General features: G+C 35.3%; 2 long non-coding RNA genes across 9 annotated transcripts in view; one reads left to right on the top strand and one right to left on the bottom strand.

Moving 5' to 3' along the window:
• LOC149232623 (uncharacterized) overlaps nt 1-25,796 on the top strand; it is a 59,715-nt gene that overhangs the window by 33,101 nt on the left and 818 nt on the right. The window lies entirely within an intron of this gene.
• Nucleotides 4,447-25,796, bottom strand: part of LOC149232621 (uncharacterized) — a 74,060-nt gene continuing 52,710 nt past the window's right edge. Inside the window, exon 2 of the long non-coding RNA XR_016248174.1 lies at nt 4,447-4,682. This is a non-coding gene — a long non-coding RNA (uncharacterized LOC149232621). The remainder of the gene's footprint in view (nt 4,683-25,796) is intronic.

The following is a 25,796-nucleotide window of genomic DNA, read 5'->3' as shown; positions in this document are numbered from 1 at the left end:
CACAGATCTCACTTCTTTGTACTTGCATCCATTTTCCATCCAAAGGAAGAGAGCAAGATTGCCTCACCTTTCAACTAGGTTTTCGCTCGAAACAATTTCATAGTCTATTTGTGTCAATTGTGATTTGTGAGTTTATTTTTTTATTCTTTGTTTTCTACATATTGTATCTATTGCATGCATAAGAATAACACAATAATTAACGAATCCATAAATATAAGGAGAAATTAACCCTCATAGACAAGATTTTAGATTTTATGTATAATTTCATTATATCTATTTTGACGAACTGTACATTGGAATATCCACGATAGATTATGGATCATTATTCATCAACTGGTTGAGATAAGTGTAAAATTAAAGAAAGATCAACAATAGGTGCAACAATTGAGTCAGCAGGAATAGATCAACCAAACATATGCAATACTAAAAGAAGAATTTGATAAATTCAAATAAATAAGGGAGAACTTGGAGATAACATCTAATTCGGTGACAATCATGTCAATCATTTTAAATAATCGACCAAATTATTTTTCCATGACAATCAGCCAAATCAAGGTACCATAAGGCTTAATCAAAGACCTAATCGATGAGGAACAAATGAAATTGGAGTTCTAAGCAAGATAAGCCATGTTGACATAAATTATTGCAGAAAGGGAGGTTGAAGAAGCTTTGATCCAAGAGGAGAGACAATGGTTAAGAGAAAGGAAGTGGTCGCAAACTAAAGAAAATAAAACCATGGACCAAGCACAAAAATTAGAAAAACAATGCAATCCCGACCTACAAGAAGTACAAAAAGTTGCATTGACACAAAATTTAGAGTACCTAGCCAAGATTACTTTTGCAAAGGTGCAAGCTCAACACATTCTTAATGAATGGTCAACCTTCGACCAATAGTTGCAAAGGATTGCAACATATATACACAAGATAGCCACATGTCACCCATAGGAACTAACTCCTTAATGAACATATATTCGGCCTCTCACGTCTAAGCAAGATTTCGATTTTTTTCACCTACAATCTTTGAGTCAAATTTTCTATCTACAAGTTGACATTCAGATTCTACGAAAATAGAGGTAGAAGGAGTGTAGTGAAAAACACATCAAAGGAAACAGAAAGGGGTCAAACCATTTAGAAGAAATATACCCTCTTACACATATCCTAAGATTATTTTTGAAGAAGTACAAAGTACAACTCCACAATCATCAATAGTATCGACATCAACTTCAATTGCATTGGCATCAACATGAAAAGAACAACCAAGAACTCAAGAATCTTAGCACACATAAGCATAAGACTTATCAAGTTAAAATTTTGTACTGTCATCTCTCTCCCATTTTTTTTATTGTAATCCTCATCTTCCACTTGCTTGGGACAAGCAAGGAATTCAATCAAGGGGAAATATTGGAAGGGCTAGTCAACTTAGTCAATTAGACCTGATAATCAAACCTCATTAACTGTTAAGTCAAATATAAGTCTATCAACTATGCAAGTTGAGTCGACCGACCAAGTCAAAATGTAAGTCAATTGACCAGGGACATTGGGTTGACCAACCAAGGTAGTTAGATAATTATAACTACCATATAATAGAAACATCTCGTCTAAATATTTCATTGATGTAATATAAAGTGGAGAAAAAATTGAGAGAATTATTGAAAGAGTTCTGATATAGAAATAAAGTATTTATTTACTGATCTCCCACAGCTTGTGTTCTCTTTCCTTTATATATATATATATGATTGTCGATGTACTACTAATAATTGCTTACATATCCTTTGATTACAACACACATTAAACATTACATCTCAAAATATTCTATTATTTTGTTTTCTTCATTTTTAATATCTTTATACCATTTCTTTTGTATTTTATACCATTTCTTTTGTATTTAGATTAGAAATATATGCACCTAATTCAAAACATATCTCTTTCTATATATAACCATATTATCTCATGTTAATTTTAAAGATCAACTTACAATTAACCGTAACATCTTAATTTGTATTCAGTAAATAAACAAAACATATCATTTTTACATTATAATTTGGATAATATCATACCACAATTTTACCTAAACATCTTAATTTATATTCAGTAAATAAACAAAGTATATCATTTTTACATTATAATTTGGATAATATCATACCTCATACCGCAATTTTGCCTAAACTATGTCTATATTTACATCAAATTAACTTATTAATTGTGCATATTTTAGAATTTATTTTTAAATCCCATGTCACGTCATATTCTATATAGATTTAAAATTTCATAAAATAGTTTTTTAATAAAATATTTGGAATTATTCTTCCTAATCTTCTCATTTTTTATAATTTATTTATTATTATTACTATTTTATTATTAAAAATATAATTATTACCGATATATTTATTTTGGAATAAAATTTCTGAATTTTAATTTAATTATTAATAATCAATATGTGGATGATAAGATTTAATATCCACAAAATATTTTATGATATTCATAATAATATACACAAATTAAAAATTAAGATTTATCTCCTACACAGTTATCCCCTTTGATTAATTAAAAAATGTCATATAAAAAAGTGTCATATGAAGTGAATTATGTTTTTTTGGACATGTGGCCTGTAGTATTGTAACAAAACATATTTACATATTTACAAATTAAAAATCTCCATAATAAAGTGGGATAAATCTCCATGATTAATTTTTTGTTTTGCTTTTTTAAATATTATATATTTAACTTATATCTTAATATCTTTTAAAAATTAATTTTTTGTTTTGCTTTTTTAAATATTATATATTTAACTTATATCTTAATACCTTTTAAAAATAATAATAAAGTAATAATTTATTTAGTTTTTATAAATTAATTAATTTTAATATCATGAAATATATCATAAATTAAGTGTTTTAATATTTATTATAGATTAATATACATCAATATTACTAACCATTTAATTTATATAACACCATTTAATTCATATATTTATACTTATTTAATTTAATTCATATAACTACACTAATTTAATAATACACTTATAATTTATAAATTAAAATACTTTTGCCATGATGGTAGAGATAACCACTTAATTTGATATATACAACAAATAATTTAATAATAAAATATACCACAATCATTAAAAATAAACCGACAAATAAATATAATTTCTTAATCATAAGTGATATCATAACCATCCACAAGTTTAAAAACAAAATTATAATTTCCTTCTAAGCGGTAATCATAAGTGATATCATAACCATCCACGAGTTTAAATTATAATTTCCTTCTTAGCGGTAATATCATCATAATTATCATCAAGCTCACCTAAATGCTGTTAAGATATCATTTAGCCATAGTTCCACCTTTATAATACTAGAGTGTATCATAATGAGATATGTCACTATCATTAACGCAGAAGTAAACTAAACTACGATTGAGGAAGATTTATAATAGTTATCTCACATGAGTGGGGAGAACCTTATCATATATCTATGTTATATTGTTGGAAGAATCAATTTCTAAGTTGGTTTACATGATTGGTTTGTAAAGTTACATATTTAATATAAACAATAAAATTAAATATATATTTAATATAAACAACAAAATTAATATATATTTTTAAATTATATAAGGAAATGTGGAAGAGAATTCATTCATGTTTAAATATATTTTGAAATTATACAAGGAAATGCGGAAGAGAATTAATTCATGTTGGTTGGATAAGGAAATTTTTTTTTAATTCATGTTTGTTAAGGGAAGTCGTAAAATTTAACAAAATTATAATGTTTTTGGATATTATATTACCTTGGAAATTTTTTTTTTTAATTCATGTTTGTTAAGGGAAGTTGTAAAATTTAACAAAATTATAATGATTTCGGATATTATATTACTTCAAAAGGATTTTTTTTTTTTTTTTTTAAATTCATGTTTGTGAAGGAAAATTGTAAAATTGAACAAAACTATAATGTTTTTGGATATTATATTACTTCAAAATATATTACTTGTCAAATTGAACAAAACTATAATGTTTTTGATATTATATTACTTCAAAATATATTACTTGTAAAATTGAACAAAACTATAATGTTTTTGATATTATATTACTTCAAAATATATTACTTCAAAATTTATGTTCGTTAAGAGAACTTGTAAAATTTAAAGAAATAAAAAGTGAAAATATACTTATAATATTTATTTAGTTTATATTTTTTAATTTATGTTTGTTAAGAGAAGTGGTAAAATTTAAAGAAATAAAAAAGTGAAAATATACTTATAATATTTATTTAGTTTTTTTTTCAAATATAACACATAAACATACTTAGTTTTTTTTTCAAATATAACACATAAACATACTTGCCATAAATTCTTGAAAACTCAATAAATGAAATATATACATAACACTTTTATGTTTAAAATAAATATATATATATTTATTTTTTTTAATCACATGGTGAATCGGTAATTGCCAGGCCTAATCTATGGGAAATCCAGGATCAAACCTCATAGCTACCACTATAACACCAAGAGCATAACCAACCACCTGCAAGTCAAATATACTAAGTTCCTATGATTTTAGCAAGAGCAGACTCACCGGAAAGGGAAATCCGCCCCTCTAGCCGCCACCACAGCAAGTCATTGTACTCAATGAGATTTGAACTTCGGTCTCTTTTCCCTGTGTTCTTCCCTGTGTTCTGGGCCTGTACAAAGTTTTATGGAGCCTGGTCAATATTTAAATATATTACCAAACACCCTAATATTAAAATGGAAACACCTGCTCTATAAAATCTCATCAGACACCCTAACATTAAAATGGAAACACCTGCTCCATAAAATCTCACCCTAACATTAAAATGGAAACACCTGCTCCATAAAATCTCATCAGACACCCTAACATTAAAATGGAAACACCTGCTCTATAACATCTCATCATTTCCCAAAAATGATATAACAATTCTCCAACCAATTGCGCAAAACAAAATTGCCACCCTAACATTAAAATGGAAACACCTGCTCTATAACATCTCATCATTTCCCAAAAATGATATAACAATTCTCCAACCAATTGCGCAAAACAAAATTGCCCAACGGTTTATTACGTGGTGGATCGCAGCTCTTCAAGGAAAGAACACAAATACCCTATATATCTACTGGCCATCCATTTTTAACGTGGCTCTACTATTAGGTTCTTTGATTGAATGGATATTGATACTCTATGTATTTGCTTCAATGTCTACTTATTGTGTATGATTGATCATATCATGAAAATCAATGCATTGGTTTACCATAAGTTACACTTCACATAATCTGCATTAGATGCGTGTTTTAACATAGAAACCATTTGTTTGTCGTTGAAGAAATGTTGCTTATGAACCCTCTCAAGGATAGGTAACACCACTTTCCTATGAGTGTAATCATTTGGTTCAACGTGTGATTATAAATGACAGCTAAAATATTTATTTTCCTTACTATTAATAACATATGTTGAATAAGAGTGATATCATTCAAGTTTTGTGTCCGAGTATGATCTTAACATGATATCAATCAATCAAAATTGTCAGGGGACAAAAAAACCAAGAAATTGTGCATCAATTTATTCCATCAATGGAATGTATCTTTAATTGTTCTCCAAGCCATTCTTGTAGGTATCTCAAGAACCGATAATTTCATTGTAAGTAGACTATGTAGGTATCTCAACTACCCATAATTTATGATTTCATTGTAAATCAACTATGTCAACCTACATAGCAATAATAAGCATTAAAATTAATATGCAGATTAAACTATTATAACTTGATAATAGTGTAACATTAAACCAGTGGCAAAAAAAATAGTACCATGGCAACATATTAAAAACCCTAAATATTCAAAAGTGTTATTCGATGCTACTCTTCCATGAAAAACACTTGAAAGGTTAAGGAAGTTAAAACTCTAGTAGTTCAAATTCCAGTGGTTCCATCTAAATAACCTACCACTGCAATATGGAAACAGCTCTATTGTAATTATTAATAAGGATGGCCGAGGAAAGATCAAGAGAGTATTTTCCAAATTAAGTTCAAATTCCAGTGGCTCCATCTAAATAACCTAACACTGCAATATGGAAATAACTCTATTGTAATTATTAATAAAAGGATGGCCAAGGAAAGATTAAGAGGGTATTTTCGAAATTAAGAAAGCTCGACTATTGAATCAATATTTATAGTATAAACTTCTTGTACATAGATTTCAATACAAAGGAAGATGATGTACATATAAAGCCCCAATTTCAATATAAAGGAAGATGACCTATATTTATAGTATAAACTTCTTGTACATAGATTTCATAAACTTCTTGTACATAGATTTCAATACAAAGGAAGATGATGTACATATAAAGCCCCAATTTCAATATAAAGGAAGATGACCTTTGTATAAGGACTTAATTTTGTAATTTTTTTTTTTAATCTAGGATGTCTAATCACCGGTGTACTTTCAATATCAACCATGAATGACCATTTGATGTTATATGGAGGAAAAAAAGTTTGAAGGTAGGGAGAGTAAATTAAAGAATTGCAACAAGTGAAATTAATGATTTAATGATTATTACGCTGAGAGGCGCTCTACATGTGTAGGTGTAGGTATAATGTAAATATGTAAACAATTCTAAATGTCGGCTTAATTAATAAATAAATAAATAATGTCAAAAGTGATCGGGAATGAGCGCAAACATCTAAATGTTGACTCAATCAATTATAAAAAAGTTAAAAAAAATGATCTAAGAATGCAAACATCTAAATGTTGGCTCAATTAATAATAAAAAGTTAAAAATAATAAAATTCAATTTGTTATATTTTGATTTTGTTATTAACTTGTGAATAGGTTTTGTTACAATACCATGAGCCAATACCGTGACTTATCAATACCGCAAGCCCAAAAACCATAACTTATTTCACGACCAATATGACAAAATTCACCCCCACTTTACAATGGATATTATTAATCTGTAAAAATTTGACTTTGTTATAATAACATAGGCCAATACCATGGCTTATCAATACCACATGTCAAAAAATCATAACCTATTTCACAATCAAAATATTTTATAAGAATATAACAAGATTCTTAACCATTGATATTCACCCCTATTCACTCCTACTTTACCATAGATATTATTAACTTGTACCCTTATTCACCCCTACTTTACCCTAGATATTATTAACTTGTAAATAAGTTTTGTTACAATACCATGGCTTATCAATACCACGGCTTATCAATACCACATGCCCAAAAACCATAACTTATTTCACAATCAATATATATATATATATATTTTTTAATTTAATTTTATAGCTTTTTTTAATTGAAGCTAATAGGAAAATGGTTATAATTAGTTTTGAGATATATCTAAACCATCTATCCTCACAACTACTAAAAATATTCCCATAAAAATTAAATTAAGGCTTTAATAAAATAAAAAAATGAGAATACTTTTATATTTAAAGATGTAAAATTTATACAATACAAATATTAGTAAGAACCAACATAGATCCATTTTAACTAGCGACACAAGTGATGACAACAAGCAAAGTGAAGGGAAGAGAGGGGGAGGGGGAGAGAGGGAGGGAGATAGTGACAAAGTTGGAGGGCGGAGAGAGAGAAAGAGGGAGATGGGGGAGACGGAGAGGAGAGAAAGAGTGTGTGTGATAGGGGGAGACGGAGAGAGGGAAGTGGGAGAGAGAGGTAGGGAGAGAGAGAGGAGGGGGAGATGGGGTTGGAGGGAGAGAGAGATGGTGGAAAGAACAAAGACATAAGGAGTGGCAAGGGAGAGATGGAGAGAGATGGGGGGAGAGATAGGGAGAGAAGGGCAAGAGAGAGACGTGGAGACACAAAGAGAGACAGAGACAGAGAGAGAGAGAAATGGGGGAGAAACAAAGGAGGGTGGGAGAGAAAGGGAGAGAGAGGACTCAAGAGAGAGGTGGAGTTGGAGGGGGAGAGAGAGGGAAGGAAGAAGAAAGACATAGAGGGAGAACGGTATAGAGAGAGAGGGAGTGACAAGGGAGTGATGGAGAGACTGCAAGAAAGAGAGGAGAGTGGAAGGGAAGAGAGAGAGGCAAAGAGAAAGAGGGAGGGAGAGAGTGTGTATGTTTTGGGGGTGAGATAGAGAGAGGGAATAAGAAAGAGACACATAGATACAAATATAGATGTTATATAGTATTATATAACCAACCTAGATAAATCTTAACCCGTATCTACCCAGCACTGAGAGGGATCAAATCTCTTGAGGTGCAAACCTTCCATCAAGTTTTGCACTCAAAAAAGAAGTTTGCACCTCGATAGATTGGATCCCGCTTGGCGCTTGATAGAGTCGGGTCAAAATGGATCTAGTTTGGTCTTATATGTATATATTAAAGATAGAATTGGTATTCTAACATAGCATCACTATTGAAATGTTCAATGTGAATTATCTTTACTGGTTCAATTTTTGAGTCAAAATGGTGTAAACCTTCAGCTATACAAACTTTTATAGAGGAACAAAGGTTATGTTTGTTGCTAAGGCTAATATTAATAATATTGTCTAGTTATACTAAAGTAATTACTATCCAAATCATGAAAATATAAAGGGGCCCTTTATTTTAGCCAATGTCAACCTAAGGTGCCAGGTTCCCTATGGAACCACCTATTGCATGAAAACTTTACTCATTCTTTCTCATGCATCCTCCTCTTGTTAATTTGTTGACCCCCAATATGCCTTTCCTCTCCATCGCTAGAGATACTTTTTTGCCATAAGAACAACATATGGTAAGAAACCATAGATGAATCCCAAGTGTTTGATAATTTACATAACCAAGAATGCATGCCAAGCATTCGATGTGTTTTTCCCGACCAAGTACACCCATTAAGGGCTTGGCTAGAAAACCTACCTATTCTTTCTATAACCACTCAAAGAAGCTTGAGATTCAAGGTTTATTAAAGTTGTTGTTCCCACTTAGTATAAGTGGACCTTGAATCCAAAAGTCCATTTCTTCATGTGAGACTCTACATTCCTCAAGCTCTAGGTACCAAGGATTTGATGAAGGTGTTAGAGCCTAGATTTGTCTCAGGCTGAAAAGACAAGGTTCTAGGTCCACATCAAACCAAGCTCAGCCTCGTAGCTAGCCCTACGAGGACAAAAGAGGGCTCTCTCCGGGTCTATCTCGGCAAAAGGTCTTCAAAGGAGCTGAGATGACTTATAATGGATATTGATTTTAGGCTAGTAAATGGATAGGTAGGTTTGATTTTTGAGGTTTTTGTTGCATCAAAGGGAAAGGCAATTTTGGGTGCGGGGATGAGACACAGTTTTTGCAGAGGTCTACTTGGGGCAAGGTAGGCGATCATCTTGATGCTTTTAAAGAGAATGAATGGCTAGATCTGACTGGTGAGAAGCTAAGGAGAGCAAGAAGCTTTCAAGGATTCTCCTTAAACAGATGAAAACATGGAAAATCAAACAAATTCAAAGGCAGAGCATAACAATCTATGGATTCTACCTTAACACTTCATTTGTTCAATTGCAGAAGATGAGAGAAGGAAAATGATACACATAACAACTTACAAATACTGAAAGAAGCACACCATCAACACATAAAACCACATGGATCCCAAACAGTGCTGCAAAACCCTGGTCTTTCCTTTGCCAAAAATGCAGAAGTGAATGTACAATAGAGTGTCAAGCTTTTCCCAAGAGTCCAACCCTGAAAATGACTTAGAAATTACATAATATAGGCAAGCCAACCTATTCCCTTGCCTCTAGGGGTCGAGCTCATCATTCTAGGAGCTGTTTCAACCAATTCTAAACAAAGCACTACAATCTAGGCAGTCAAAACAACTTGCCTCTATAAGGTAGGAAACTGATTCATTCATTAAATTTTCACTCTTTGGTGAATGAATCTTCTAGAACAAGTAACTAAGTGCCAAAATTACATCATGTTCACTCAATTACATCAAGAGAAGTCAAAAATTACATCACAAAGCAAAACTAGTCAAACTGGCCGAATTTCTGAGCTGAAAGATGAAAAATTGGGCAAAAAACCTATATGCGCCGCGCTACTTTGCTGCTGATTTTGAGGCACTTTCTGAAGTCCAAATTGAGCTCAAGTTGTCTTGTTGGAAAGCCCTGCCTGTCTACTTTCCAACCCAAGTGGAATTTTCCAATTTGGTGTCCATTTGCCCCTCCAAAAGTGCATTCTCCCAAGACTGCTTCCTGTGTGTCAAAATAGGGGCAGTGAGGTCATTTTTTGCATGTTTTTTGACCTTTTGGGGACCCAGAACTTGCCCAAGTTTCTTGTCCAAGTACCAAAATTCATGATTTCCCATGACAAATCCAAAACTGCAAGCCATTTGTAATTTGGAGCTCTCAATCCTATGCGTCGCGCAAGGTGCGCGACGCATATAGGGAAAAAACCTGTTTTTTACACAAAAATTTCCAAAATGTCAAAAATTTCTCCAAATTTCTTGAAATTTGGACTGTAGGTCCCCCATCAAGTGCCATGCTCAACCAAAGAAGCTTCGGTCAAGACTTGGAGCCGATCATGTGTTTTGTGCCTCCTCAGTACCCTCCTGGTGTATGCAGTTTCAGTTGTAGAGTCATTGTCTTGGTCATATGATGTATCGATGCCCACCTCCATGATGTTTCAAAGTCTGTTTGGCTTTCAATGAGATGAAGAATGAGAGTTTGGCGCAATTGCCAAATGTGGGAGGGACTGTGGGAAATAGGGCAATGTGGACAGTGGGGTCTTGTCAAGTGATGTTTGCCCTTTGGAATTTTGACAAATGTAGGAACAATGGACGATTACTTCGCTGTTTAGAAAATTTGAGGTTTTGGGAATTTTACAACTGACATGAATGATAGGGAATGCAATGACTTTAGGGATAGGGATAGTGGGACTTAGGAATGAGTAACTTGGGATATGAGGGAATGTTGGGATAGGGTATAGTATATGGACTAGGGTTTGGGTTTGGGACTTTGTAAAATAGGAATTGGGGGTATGGGATATGAAACTAATGAATATAAGAGTGGGTGACTTTAGGAAATAGGGAAATCAAGGAAAAAATGGAGCAAGGGAATGTGAGGTGGGAGTAGTAACTTGGCAGCCAAACAGTTAATACAAAACCCTAACATCGTTTTCCTTGGTAGGGTTTGATTTTTCTATCCAACACCATAAGACAACTACCATCTAACAAGCACTAATCTTGGATGAAACGCAATGATGGAAAACCATCTTACTTGTACAAGTGAAGACCCACGCATTTTGAGCGATTTGGAGCAAATTTGTGAAGTTGTTGATGGCTCGGCGCATTGGGCAACTGGCGCGGCGCACATGGAAGGCGCGGCGCATATAGCTTCATTTCTTAGTGCAAAAATACACTGGCGCGGCGCATATAGCCTGTGCGTAGCACCTTTTTGCAGGAGACTTTTGGAGGCCTTCCCGGTGTCGAAATCAGGTGCAGGATAGCTCGTTGGAAAGGTCTTTGAGTCTACTTTCCAACCCAATTGGAATTTTTCAATTTGGAGTTCATTTGCCCTGTCAAAAATCAAATCTCCCAAGACTGGTCAAAATGTGCCAAATGAGGCTGCCCAAAGGCAGAGTGCTGTTACAGTCAACTTTTGAATGCCTTCCTCAACTCCAAATTGAGCTCATGATAGCGCATTGGAAAGATATTTGTGTCTAGTTATCATTTGACTCATCAAGAAAGTTATTTGGCCAACCAAGCTAGGAGAAAACTTGATTTTCCCAAGGTCACTCCAGAGGTGCATCAATTCTCTCGAGGCGATTGTATTTTTGACATTTCTCTAAAACCATGACACCTGTGTAAAAAGTGAAGGAGGTTTTTCTTCCTTGGACTGTTGTGGACAAAACCCTCTCTCAGTTTTCCCAAATTCATCTTTGATTGCTCAGAAACATCATTTAAGTAAAACCTACCTCAATGTGTGGAACAAGAGATTTGTCGAAATGAAGCGAAATGAAAGAGATAGGGAGCTTCTAAATTCTTGAGGAAATTTTGGGAAGTAGGAAGGGATGTTAGGAAGCAGGGGAAAGTGGAATCTCAGAGATTGAGTGAGGGGAAGGGATCCAAAAGGGCAAAACACAGGCCCAACCTAGAAAATTGCCAGGTTGTAGCAAGAAACTAGGGTTTGTGTAAAAATGAGGAATTCGGGGGATCTCAGTGATGGGAAGTGTTTAATAAGGTACATTAAGGATAGGGGAAGGTGTATGAACATCCGGATACAAATTTTGCTAATGATTTGACCATCCAAGAGAAATTAGCTTCAAAACCCTAGGAGAGGGAAATGAACCTTGCCTAGACGCAACTGAAGCATGAACAAGGTGTAAAATGACCCATTGGAACCTGACATGATAAAGACAACCTTTTGAATGATGGTACACTCAGCTGAATGATGACATGGACCGAAATTTGGACAACTTTGGAAGGAGTGAAAGCAATCCCTAGACCTAATGCCTAGTGACCAAATTTTACTTGAAGACTCACTGAAATGACAAAATTTGACCTTGACACTTTAAAATCACTTTGTAAGAGCATGTTTGATCACTGGAGGAAGGCTGGAAAGACTGAAACTAACATTGGCTCCAATGGGGATGGTAGCTCCTTAGAGGTGCCAAGAACGGCAGATCTTTGGGAGAGCAGACAATGCCTTCGTCCATTGGGCAATGGAGTCAAAAACTCAAACTAAAATGCATCACTGAAAACTGATGAATCGACGACACAAATTGACTCTCACTCAACTAAAAACTGACTCAATACTTAAACACAACCGGCAAACTAGAAATGATGCTCAAAGTGGAGCTTATTCATCAAAACCTACTCTAACAGTTTCATTCATCACCTGATCAAGTGAAATGAAACAACCAATGCAACCAAGTAAGTATCCCGTCTGTTGTTTGAATTCTCCGCAAGTGCTCACTTATGAACAACAAGAGAGAACTACTGAAAGGCAACTCCCATGACAACTTGGAAACATATCTGTTGAATGCTATGGATTCTCTATTTGCCTCCAAAAACACTGCATAAGGATCTTGAAATTCATGCATACTGGGACTTAGCTCATCCAATGGATTACTTCTCTTTTCCTCATACCATGAATGCAAACTTTGATCTGAGCCTTGTGACGAGACCCCTGCTGAAAATGACAAAGAAACCGACTGCCAGATCAAGTTTGTATCAATACACGTTTCAAGCTCACATGTAGTCAATGGAGAAAGACTCTGACTGCAAACCTCATCCAAAACATCAGCTATTGGATCATGAAAAACTTGAAAAAACTGCTGCAAACCATTTTCTATTGGTTCCAATGTGATTACATGATTGCGCTGCTCATTCTTTACTGAAGATGTACTATGCAATTTTCCCGTCAAAAACTGAAATGATTCGAAACAAAATGGTATGGAATCATCTTGCTGAGCATATGTTCCAGTTTCCAAGTCTTTATTTGCAACTTGACAATCAAAGGCATTCGAGGGCTGCAATTCTGGATATGAAAAGTCTTGAACAAGGTTTTCATTGCTCTCAAGATGGTCTAAATCAAGACTTGTTGACAGCTGATTTCTGATTGCATGGAAGTTGTCTCTGATGAACTGACATGAATCAAAACAAAAAGGCAAAGATCCTTCACTTACTTCAAAATTTGCTGCACTTTCCTCGTCACTGTCATAGCTGATATGTGATGGCTGAACATTGTATTCGAGCTGCTGTAAGTGAACTTCCTCCTCCCACAAACTAGCTGTTGATTTGTCTGTAAGATTAGCTTCTGTTTGGAGAACATAATCATCATCATACTGATCAAACTGAGGCAAATCATTGGTATAAAACATATCATCAAGCATGCAGGTCATATCAACAGTTCTTTCTTCTCCAAGATGATCTAGGAAACAATCACTATGACAACTGGGATAAGAAACAAAATGTTTTGGATCAGCAACTTGTTCTTCTTCAATCAGCGAGCCATGAGCTTGAACATCATAATCATTCCTTGCGTTGATCTTGTCCATCATCTTTTCCACTGCACTTACCAAAATGTCAAGCTTCACCTCTAGAGATGTTGATTCCTCCAGATCTATGTTTTTCATCTCTTCTTCTTTCAACCTTGCCCGTCGGATCAGCAGATGCGCCTCTACATTTACTGCACTATTTTGCATCTCGTGAAGTGTTGCAATATTCCTTTCTCTCAGCTGAAACTCCATCTCCGGATCAAAGGCACCCGGATAGTGCAAGAGAGCAGATCTAGGAGTAGGCCTTATCTCAACTGGCATTGAATAATAAACTTGATTAAATATGGCCGAAAACTGTTGTACTGTCTCCCCTGGTAGTCTTTTCAGCTGGTTATACTCTTCTATAATAAGGAAAAGGTTCTGTCCGATCATCCACCTGTCGAGAAAAACTTTGACGAACTGCCGGAAATCTGAGATGCTCGCATCAGGCAGGGTTTTGAACCAACTCTTCACTTTGCCTTGCAAAGAAAGAGCAAAAATCCTTATACTGACATCTTCTGCATCAACTTCAAAAAGATCTAGAAAATTCTCAACATTCTGCACATGTTGCTCAGCGTTGACATTCTTACATTCACCGTCAAACCTCGGCAAGTATAGATCATAGTTTTTGGGGAAAGCATGAAGAACAGAAGGTAAAACAAGAGGTTTATACCTATCTTGGATTATAAAAGGTGTAGGGGTATGTACAGCAGGTATAGAATCAGTCTTGGTCTCTTGGGGCTCATCAATTTGAAGATGGTCATCACAAGATTTAGAAGAAAGGTCTTGATCAAGCTCAAAGGTATGCAAATCTTTGGTATTTACCATCTTCAAAGGGAAGGGATCAAATGCAAGCCTAGGATCTTTTCTCAAGCATAGTATATTTTGCAAAGCCTTGTTAATGTTCTCCGGAAAAGAGAAGAAATAATTTATAACAAAGAACAAAATGTCTTGGATGAAATTCCAACTTGAGTACCTGATCTTGCCATATTGTCCTTTCATGTTTCTGCTGGTCGGGATCATCCCCCAGTGGAGTCTTTGGATCTGATCTCAAAACTAATTTAGAGTCGCCAGGTGAATGATTTCAGCCTTGCCAGTGTCTGATCGTTGTCCACCATCAACAATCAGATCTGAACTTGATACATGTATTGGGGCAATTAACAAGTTAGATGTCACGATTACAAGCTAGACCGGAGATTGACTGAAGCAGCGTTTATCTACTTCCGCTAATGCAAAGCAAAAGTGTTTCGAAGGCTACCTGGCATAACTTCAGGCTCCGTCTGTAGCTATAAAACAAATGACATCAACAAGCAAACCATTTGTTCTCCCCAGTATGGTCGCCACTATGTTAGAGCCTAGATTTGTCTCAAGCTGAAAAGACAAGGTTCTAGGTCCACATCAAACCAAGCTCAGCCTCGTAGCTAGCCCTACGAGGACAGGAGAGGGCTCTCTCCGGGTCTATCTCGGCAAAAGGTCTTCAAAGGAGCTGAGATGACTTATAATGGATATTGATTTTAGGCTAGTAAATGGATAGGTAGGTTTGATTTTTGAGGTTTTTGTTGCATCAAAGGGAAAGGCAATTTTGGGTGCGGGGATGAGACACAGTTTTTGCAGAGGTCTACTTGGGGCAAGGTAGGCGATCATCTTGATGCTTTTAAAGAGAATGAATGGCTAGATCTGACTGGTGAGAAGCTAAGGAGAGCAAGAAGCTTTCAAGGATACTCCTTAAACAGATGAAAACATGGAAAATCAAACAAATTCAAAGGTAGAGCATAACAATCTATGGATTCTACCTTAACACTTCATTTGTTCAATTGCAGAAGATGAGAGAAGGAAAATGATACACATAACAACTTACAAATACTGAAAGAAGCACACCATCAACACATAAAACCACATGGATCCCAAACAGTGCTGCAAAACCCTGGTCTTTCCTTTGCCAAAAATGCAGAAGTGAATGTACAATAAAGTGTCAAGCTTTTCCCAAGAGTCCAACCCTGAAAATGACTTGGAAATTACATAATATAGGCAAGCCAACCTATTCCCTTGCCTCTAGGGGTCGAGCTCATCATTCTAGAAGCTGTTTCAACCAATTCTAAACAAAGCACTACAATCTAGGCAGTCAAAACAACTTGCCTCTATAAGGTAGGAAACTGATTCATTCATTAAATTTTCACTCTTTGGTGAATGAATCTTCTAGAACAAGTAACTAAGTGCCAAAATTACATCATGTTCACTCAATTACATCAAGAGAAGTCAAAAATTACATCACAAAGAAAAACTAGTCAAACTGGCCGAATTTCTGAGCTGAAAGATGAAAAATTGGGCAAAAAACCTATATGCGTCGCGCTGATTTCTATATGCGCCGCGCTACTTTGCTGCTGATTTTGAGGCACTTTCTGAAGTCCAAATTGAGCTCAAGTTGGCTTGTTGGAAAGCCCTGCCTGTCTACTTTCCAACCCAAGTGGAATTTTCCAATTTGGTGTCCATTTGCCCCTCCAAAAGTGCATTCTCCCAAGACTGCTTCCTGTGTGTCAAAATAGGGGCAGTGAGGTCATTTTTTGCATGTTTTTTGACCTTTTGGGGACCCAGAACTTGCCCAAGTTTCTTGTCCAAGTACCAAAATTCATGATTTCCCATGACAAATCCAAAACTGCAAGCCATTTGTAATTTGGAGCTCTCAATCCTATGCGTCGCGCACCATATAGGGAAAAAACCTGTTTTTTACACACAAATTTCCAAAATGTCAAAAATTTCTCCAAATTTCATAGGTCCCCCATCAAGTGCCATGCTCAACCAAATAAGCTTCGGTCAAGACTTGGAGCCGATCATGTGTTTTGTGCCTCCTCAGTACCCTCCTAGTGTATGCAGTTTCAGTTGTAGAGTCATTGTCTTGGTCATATGATGTATCGGTGCCCGCCTCCATGATGTTTCAAAGTCTGTTTGGCTTTCAATGAGATGAAGAATGAGAGTTTGGTGCAATTGCCAAATGTGGGAGGGATTGTGGGAAATAGGGCAGTGTGGACAGTGGGGTCTTGTCAAGTGATGTTTGCCCTTTGGAATTTTGAGAAATGTAGGAACAATGGACGATTACTTCGTTGTTTAGAAAATTTGAGGTTTTGGGAATTTTACAACTGACATGAATGATAGGGAATGCAATGACTTTAGGGATAGGGATAGTGGGACTTAGGAATGAGTAACTTGGGATATGAGGGAATGTTGGGATAAGGTATAGTATATGGACTAGGGTTTGGGTTTGGGACTTTGTAAAATAGGAATTGGGGGTATGGGATATGAAACTAATGAATATAAGAGTGGGTGACTTTAGGAAATAGGGAAATCAAAGAAAAAATGGAGCAAGGGAATGTGAGGTGGGAGTAGTAACTTGGCAGCCAAACAGTTGATACAAAACCCTAACACCGTTTTCCTTGGTAGGGTTTGATTTTTCTATCCAACACCATAAGACAACTACCATCTAACAAGCACCAATCTTGGATGAAACGCAATGATGGAAAACCATCTTACTTGTACAAGTGAAGACCCACGCATTTTGAGCGATTTGGAGCAAATTTCTGAAGTTGTTGATGGCTCGGCGCATTGGGCAACTGGCGCGACGCACATGGAAGGCGCAGCGCATATAGCTTCATTTCTTAGTGCAAAAATACACTGGCGCGGCGCATATAGCCTGTGCGTAGCACCTTTTTGCAGGAGACTTTTGGAGGCCTTCCCGGTGTCGAAATCAGGCGCAGGATAGCTCGTTGGAAAGGTATTTGAGTCTACTTTCCAACCCAATTGGAATTTTTCAATTTGGAGTTCATTTGCCCTATCAAAAATCAAATCTCCCAAGACTGGTCAAAATGTGCCAAATGAGGCTGCCCAAAGGCAGAGTGCTGTTACAGTCAACTTTTGAATGCCTTCCTCAACTTCAAATTGAGCTCATGATAGCTCATTGGAAAGATATTTGTGTCTAGTTATCATTTGACTCATCAAGAAAGTTATTTGGCCAACCAAGCTAGGAGAAAACTTGATTTTCCCACGGTCACTCCAGAGGTGCATCAATTCTCCCGAGACGATTGTATTTTTGACATTTCTATAAAACCATGACACCTGTGTAAAAAGTGAAGGAGGTTTTTCTTCCTTGGACTGTTGTGGACAAAACCCTCTCTCAGTTTTCCCAAATTCATCTTTGATTGCTCAGAAACATCATTTGAGTAAAACCTACCTCAATGTGTGGAACAAGAGATTTGTCGAAATGAAGCGAAATGAAGGAGATAGGGAGCTTCTAAATTCTTGAGGAAATCTTGGGAAGTAGGGAGGGATGTTAGGAAGCAGGAGAAAGTGGAATCTCAGAGATTGAGTGAGGGGAAGGGATCCAAAAGGGCAAAACACAGGCCCAACCTAGAAAATTGCCAGGTTGTAGCAAGAAACTAGGGTTTGTGTAAAAATGAGGAATTCGGGGGATCTCAGTGATGGGAAGTGTTTAATAAGGTACATTAAGGATAGGGGAAGGTGTATGAACATCCGGATACAAATTTTGCTAATGATTTGACCATCCAAGAGAAATTAGCTTCAAAACCCTAGGAGAGAGAAATGAACCTTGCCTAGGCGCAACTGAAGCATGAACAAGGTGTAAAATGACCCATTGGAACCTGACATGATAAAGACAACCTTTTGAATGATGGTACACTCAGCTGAATGATGACATGGACCGAAATTTGGACAACTTTGGAAGGATTGAAAGCAATCCCTAGACCTAATGCCTAGTGACCAAATTTTACTTGAAGACTCACTGAAATGACAAAATTTGACCTTGACACTTTAAAATCACATTGTAAGAGCATGTTTGATCACTGGAGGAAAGCTGGAAAGACTTAAACTAACAGAAGGATTTGATGGTATACTCTTTTTCATACCATTTAAAGAGGGTAGACTTCTCCAATGGTTAGTAGAGTGGGTACCCAAAGAATAGACCCATTAAATATGAGAATCATGTCCACACAACTAAAGTTGTGAAGTAAAAGTTCACGAGGTTATAATTTGCCAATATAAGTTCCACCTTATTGATGACACATTTATAATGAACATGTTATGGTTCGAGATGTGAATGGGGAATCATTGAAAAGTATATATATTGAAGCCTTTACTTCTAAACTATTTATTATCTAGGATGTTTAAAGTACTTACAAGAGAAATCATAACTAGGAGTTGTTGGATGAGGGTAAAAAGTTTAAATCTTTTAAGGCATGTAAGCCTAATCATTGTAGCAAGGGACATTGAGGTTTATCTGATATCTATTAGCGGTAGGAGTTGACCTTGCATAGGATTATTATTGGACTATTCATGTGTAGTATCTCTAATGTCTTAATGTGCACTATCTCCACTAGACTCAAATTCTGAGTCAAGTAGGTGTAAGTGTAAATCATCGTTAGTATAAAGTTTTGTAATGAAACAAACAAAGCTTTTTCACCAAGATTGAGAGCATCTATAATATATTTGGATTTACGAGGGAGTGTTTCTAATATATTAAGATTGAGAGCATCTATAATATATTTGGATTTACAAGGGAGTGTTTCTAACATATTGGTTGGCTACGGTTTACACACTATGTATATTCCCTCCTTTTTCCTTGTTAGTCTTCTAGCTTTGAGTGGCTTCACCTAAAGAATAGTGTTGAACATTTTTACCTTTGAATTTCTTGTTACAAATTGGTGATTATATCTTTCAGACCAATTGCCTTTGACTCCAAGACTTGGAACTTCTCAATGTATACTTTAACCATCATGTCTCTCTTGTTGGGAAATCCAAGGAGTTGGCAGTTAAACGATTTCCCTTATTAATGACATTAACTTGTGATCTTTTCATTATTAGTATTAGATATCTTAATTATCTTTTCTTATCATCAAGATTAATGCCAAGAAACAAATAGAAGAGAACACAAGATATAGGCACGCTTCCAGGGAAAAACCCCCCTCGAGGAGAAACCCAGTCACAAATTCTTCCTTCAGTAGATTCAAGATGAGACAATCAAGACCCTTACAACTTAGACTCGAGACTACCTCCATCCATCAAGTCAACCTTGTCCTTCTTCTTCATACTTTGATCCTTGCAATGACATTGAACTTATCATTGTGATAACAATAAGATAGCACCGAGTTTACATCACCAAGATATTCATTGTGGTAGAAATGAGATAGAACTGAAGTACATCACTGTAATATCACTGAAAATGTGATCATTGTAGTAGCATCGAAACCAAGGTAGCACCGAAACTATGATAGAAATAACATCGAGTCACTATGATACATAATTGAACTGTCTCCACTGCAATCTGCATTCTATATTCCGAGAATGTCACGAAATTATCTCTGAGATCACAGAGTTGTTTCACTGAGATCACCCACACTTCACCGCAACCTTCTCTAAGATCCAAGCTAGTAATATGTGTCATATCACCGAATCTTGTTCTCTGAAATGCAAACATCTGAGATCCTTGTAATGCAAAGATCACCTACTTGTATATATAGTGGTATGTCCATCCTAAATGAGCTGACATGAATCATGAAGAGATGGATCTTTGTTGTAGGCTGACATGAGTTCATTTTATGACTGTTCCTTTGAGGCTAACTTGAAGGAGTCGTTGAGGAGGCTGACCTGATGGAGGAGGAGTCTTTAACCAATAAACAAATTGACTTTGACAATACCTTAAAGCCTATAATGGAGGCTTGACCTAAGACAAATGACCCAAGCATGAAACTCATGCTTTAATAAGTCAATTTCCATAATAATAAAATTACTTTTGCTTTTCTTTTAACAAATATATTACATTTTGACTTTAAGTACAATTATGAAGACCGAACCTAGTTACATTTTCCAGCATCTCTAAAATAGATGCTAAAATAGATGCATGAGTTGAGCATCATAGCACTCGTGATTTATGATATGCTCTATGAGTAGTCCCAGTAGTCCCTCAAAGGACAAGACATGTATATTCCTCATATGGAATATTAAGATATTTACCATGGAAAAAAAACATCATCATGTAGATATATGATACAAAGATCAATATCTTGCAACACATAAAAATAGAAACATAATGGAAGGTTTACATGCAATAATTGTCATAATTAAAGGATATACAAGACAATCTACAAGAATAATATCTTACCATGCATAAAAAAAAATAGAAACATAATGGAAGGTTTACATACAATAATTGTCATAATTAAAGGATATATGAGACAATATACAAGCATAATGAAAAGTCTTCAAGATTGAGGTGGAAGATTTCAAATCCACAATTAACCTTAAATTTTTATTTTTTTCAAAAACTTAATAATCTTATGGAGCTAAAATAGGGAAATTGCATAACTTTCCATTGATACCTTGAATCATCAAATGCATGAAGTTGTGATAGAATTAAAGCACCTCAAAATTCATACATTTTGAAGTAAAGAGATTAAATGTCAAAAGATGTTTGTACAGAGTTTATTACAGTTCCTCCTCATAAACTTCAACAATATTTCAAAGTTTAAAGACGTCATTTTGATTTAAAAGGTTTAATGAGCGATATTTCAAAGTTTAAAGACCTCATTTTGATTTAAAAGGTTTAATGAGCATTTAAAGACCTCATTTTGATTTAAAAGGTTTAATGAGCATGACACTGATAACTTAGTTCATGAAAAAAGCTTCACTAAGTGTGAGTCCAAAAAGAGGCGTGGGAAGCTATAATGATAATAGATATCACTATTGTCATCCCTTTAAATTTGTCTCTCATTTTACCTTTGATTGGGGGGACTTCACATGATATAAATAAGACATTCAATTTGGCACAGTACTTTGTTTTTCATATTTTACGACATATGGATGATGTATATGTATGTATATTGATTCTTATACTTCATGAGTTTACATCAAATTTCCTACATCTGTTCCACATTAATATTTTCCTAATCCCACATGTATAGTAATTATGAAATAGAGGTAGTTACCCACACCAAAAGCTTTACCAATCTAAAAGTGGCTTTGGGGTGCAAATCCCCAAGTTGATGGGATAACATCCTCCCTCACTTTGCTACTAACATTGTTTCAAATGATAGTACTCTCCTTTCCTTTGCTACTAACATTGTTTCAAATGAATACTCTCCTTCAAAGTGTTAAGTATATACTAAAATTATTATTTCATTCCATAATTGAAATCAAATACAAGAGGCTTAGGCTAATAAAATCACAAGTTTTCCTAGAGCTCTATATTTTTCTAGCACTATTTCACCTATTATTTCTAATTTAAAACATTTGGAAAGTATAACCTTAAAATTACTCGAGTCCGTCTTCACAAGAGGAGAATTGGACTCGTCGCTTTACAAAAAATGAAATTTTTCTAACATTTGCATATCCATGTTGAAACTAGCTAAACCTTGGAGAAGCCCTCGCATTACTTAATGATGGTCACATAGGCAATGGAGGATGCTTTGCACAAATATAAAATCACAACAAACTTAGATTTTGGTGAAAGCCTTTCAAAGGATGATTTTTATTTTCTTTTGGGTAGGTTTTAATAAATTGTTGAGCAAAGAAACAAATATGCTTCAATGGGCCATTACCCTTGATAATAATGAAATATATTCTCCTATTCAATGATAAAGGTTGATGGTCCTCATACAAGAGAGAGATTTATGGGAACCATAATCTAATAAGTTCCCATTGTTTCCCCAAAGGGATAAATGCTCAAGGAACATAATACTAAGATATCTTTAAAATACTAAGATATCTTTAAAGATGACCACAATTATTCTAAAACATTTACTTAAGATTGTCATTTTTAATAGCCAACCTTTGCTTAAGGTTGTCATTTTTAATAGCCAACCTTTCTTAAGAAAGATAGATAGATGAACAAATTTTTATTAAACTGTACATGAGACCATAGGCCATATGAGAAAAAAACAATTAAAACTAGAATGAGACGATAGGCCATATGAGAAAAAAAAAAAACAATTAAAACTAGAATGACTTGTAAACTGAGCACTAGAAAATAGCAAATGAACAAAAGAAAGCATGCATGTAACCACCAACACGTACTTTAAATGATAAAAAGCAACAATGCAATAAAGAAGGAAATCGTGATGGCCAAAGCCCAACTATAATACAAAAATATCATAAAATTAAAGATTTGTTATAGGTGTTGATTTGTTAGACTCTTCTTTAACAATAATTTTCTTGCAAACATTTATCTCTATACCAACTTCACAAGGGCCCCCACTTGGTCAGTGATGCTACTTTCCAGTGCTCAATACAATGTTTGGCCCCTTCTTTGTTGTGTGAATATGCCATGCAACAAAGAAAGAAGTGTTATTTCGTTTCAACTTCATCATTCCCACATCCTACTCAACCTTTCATCCAACAATTCCTTGGGTTGCTTCCATTTTCCTCTTTCACAACGTAAGTCTAAGAGACGTGTTCTTTGTTCACATGTTTTTCATGCCATGATGTGTTTAATTTGAGATAGTTGGGTTGACAAGTGCGGCACCTCCTCCTTTCACGTTCGTACAACAATGCATGTGCTTCAAAATCCCTCTCCTTATGAGTCTAAAACCACTATGTAATGGTGATAAGAATTGTAAACAACCTATGCCACATCTCTTTACGATCTTCAAATTGTCCATAGCCTGCACTGTTTTCACTCTACAGTCGGATAACTCACTTATAGCCCTAAAGGGTTGGTGTTTCAATTTATAGGTGGACCTCGATCTGTGTGGCTTCCAAACTTCAATGGCAACAATATAAGCTACATTGGTTGTTACAATGAAGAGGAACATAACCTTGTGTGACATTCCCTTGCAAATGCAAGTTTTAAAACCACCAAATAGAAAAAACCAAAAGACTGACCAGACTGCACAAATCTAGGCAATTACCCTATCCAAATGAAATTTGGATGAAGTGGGTTAGCATATAGAGGCAATTACCATAACCATATAAAATTTGGAGGAATTGGGCTCAGAGATCTAGGCAAATATCATCCTAGAACCACCAAATACGATGATGGTACTAAGTCACCGGACACAAGGACATGGGACACACAAATACAAGTCTGGCACAAGATAGAGAGACCCCCCAAAACATGACACATAGGACATGTTATATATATATATATATATATATATTATCTCATAGGCTGCTGCTAGCAGGCTATAAGCTATCCCTATAGCTCATCAACATCAAAATCAGCATCAGTACCACCACTACTCTCTTTTGCATCATCCTCCTGTGTATCCAATGTAATATCTGCATCTGTTGGTGTGGTGGATGACCCCTCAAGAGTCTCACCATCATCAAAAGTGACAGGCTCTAGCACTGGCTCATTAAGATCCAAGTTGCCCAATGCCAACTCAACACTGTTCTTCAAACCCATATCATCTTGAAATACATCTCACATCTTTGTCTTTCCCCTTCTTTTGCCCCTTCCATGCTTCCCTTGATTGATCCACGAATGTTGTAAAAATAAAGAAAAAATGCACTATTGTAAGGCTGTGCATGTAAACAAAATGGACAGGTAGATTGTTATAACAAAACTAGAAAAAAAATGGAAGGGAAATTGACTTAACTGTAGCTTGAATAACCTCCAAAACACTCCTATCTCCTTTGCTAGTCACTCCCACAATGTCACAACACCCAAACAGCGAATGCAAATGGACAAATGCAACCCAATTCTGGCTTTTATCAAGCCCACAGGTCGCTTTTCGGCCGACACATATTCGAAAACTGCAATTCTCTCTAGGCACGAATCAGAATCTTTCCTTACACGAATCCCAAAATTCAGACATGCACGAACGACAAATCGGACGCACGTCAGCAGCAAATCGTTTCCAACATGTTGGATTCACGACACATGGGGGGGTGATGAATCCAATGACTTAGATCATAGGACAATTACGTAAACCAAAAGAGGAAAGGTGGGCAATTAGAACCAATAACAAGAATTTCAACACAAAGAACTTTGACAGCACTCTATTGTCTCTTTTTGGCGTCAATGCTTGATTTAATGGCAATTTCTCAGGTAGATATATTTGATATCAGCAGATTTACAATAAAATCAGAATCAACATGGCAGAAACAATTGCCAAAATTGTTCTAACTGTAGTGTAGATCTGTAAATGGATGGTCAACAATGAAAAGGATAAATACTACCCTCAGAGACATAAACCATATCTAGGAAAATGCCATAAAATAGCAGGACAAACACTAATGAAAACTCAAACACAAACACAACAGAGAAATTTGTAGGAATGGAACTCCATGGTTTGGCACAGGAACAAAGCTCTCTCATGCCAAGCAATATAACCCTCTGGTACCATCAATCTAACCTTCTCTGGTACCCTCTGATAAGGGATGAAACTAAAAGGAAATAAGAAGAGATAACTAGAGAATTGCTCAAAAATTATTTCAGTCCATGATCAAAATCAAATACAAAAAGGAAATAAGAAGAGATAACTAGAGAATTGCTCAAAAATTATTTCAGTCCATGATCAAAATCAAATACAAAAAGGAAATAAGAAGAGATACTCTAGAGAATTGCTCAAAATTTGTTTCAATCCATGATCAAAATCAAATACGAAGTGCCTTTTTATAGGCTAATTAAATCACAATATAGAGTTAACGCTCCAAAATTACTTTACACCTATATTCAAACTTCCACATGCTTCTTATTTTCTACATGTTTTTCTAGAACAGCCTCTCCTAATTCTAAAACATTTTTTAGTAGTAATCTTAGAATTAATCATCATTTCTTACCATTCCTGGATAGCATGTATTTGTTTCTCT

Source organism: Pinus tabuliformis, chromosome J (genome assembly GCF_031772625.1).
Source record: "Pinus tabuliformis cultivar Carrire ecotype Pingquan chromosome J, CPIR1, whole genome shotgun sequence".
In the NCBI taxonomy this organism is placed as follows: Eukaryota; Viridiplantae; Streptophyta; class Pinopsida; order Pinales; family Pinaceae; genus Pinus; species Pinus tabuliformis.
Note: the sequence above shows the minus strand (reverse complement) of the source record. Positions and strands in the feature narration are given on the sequence as shown.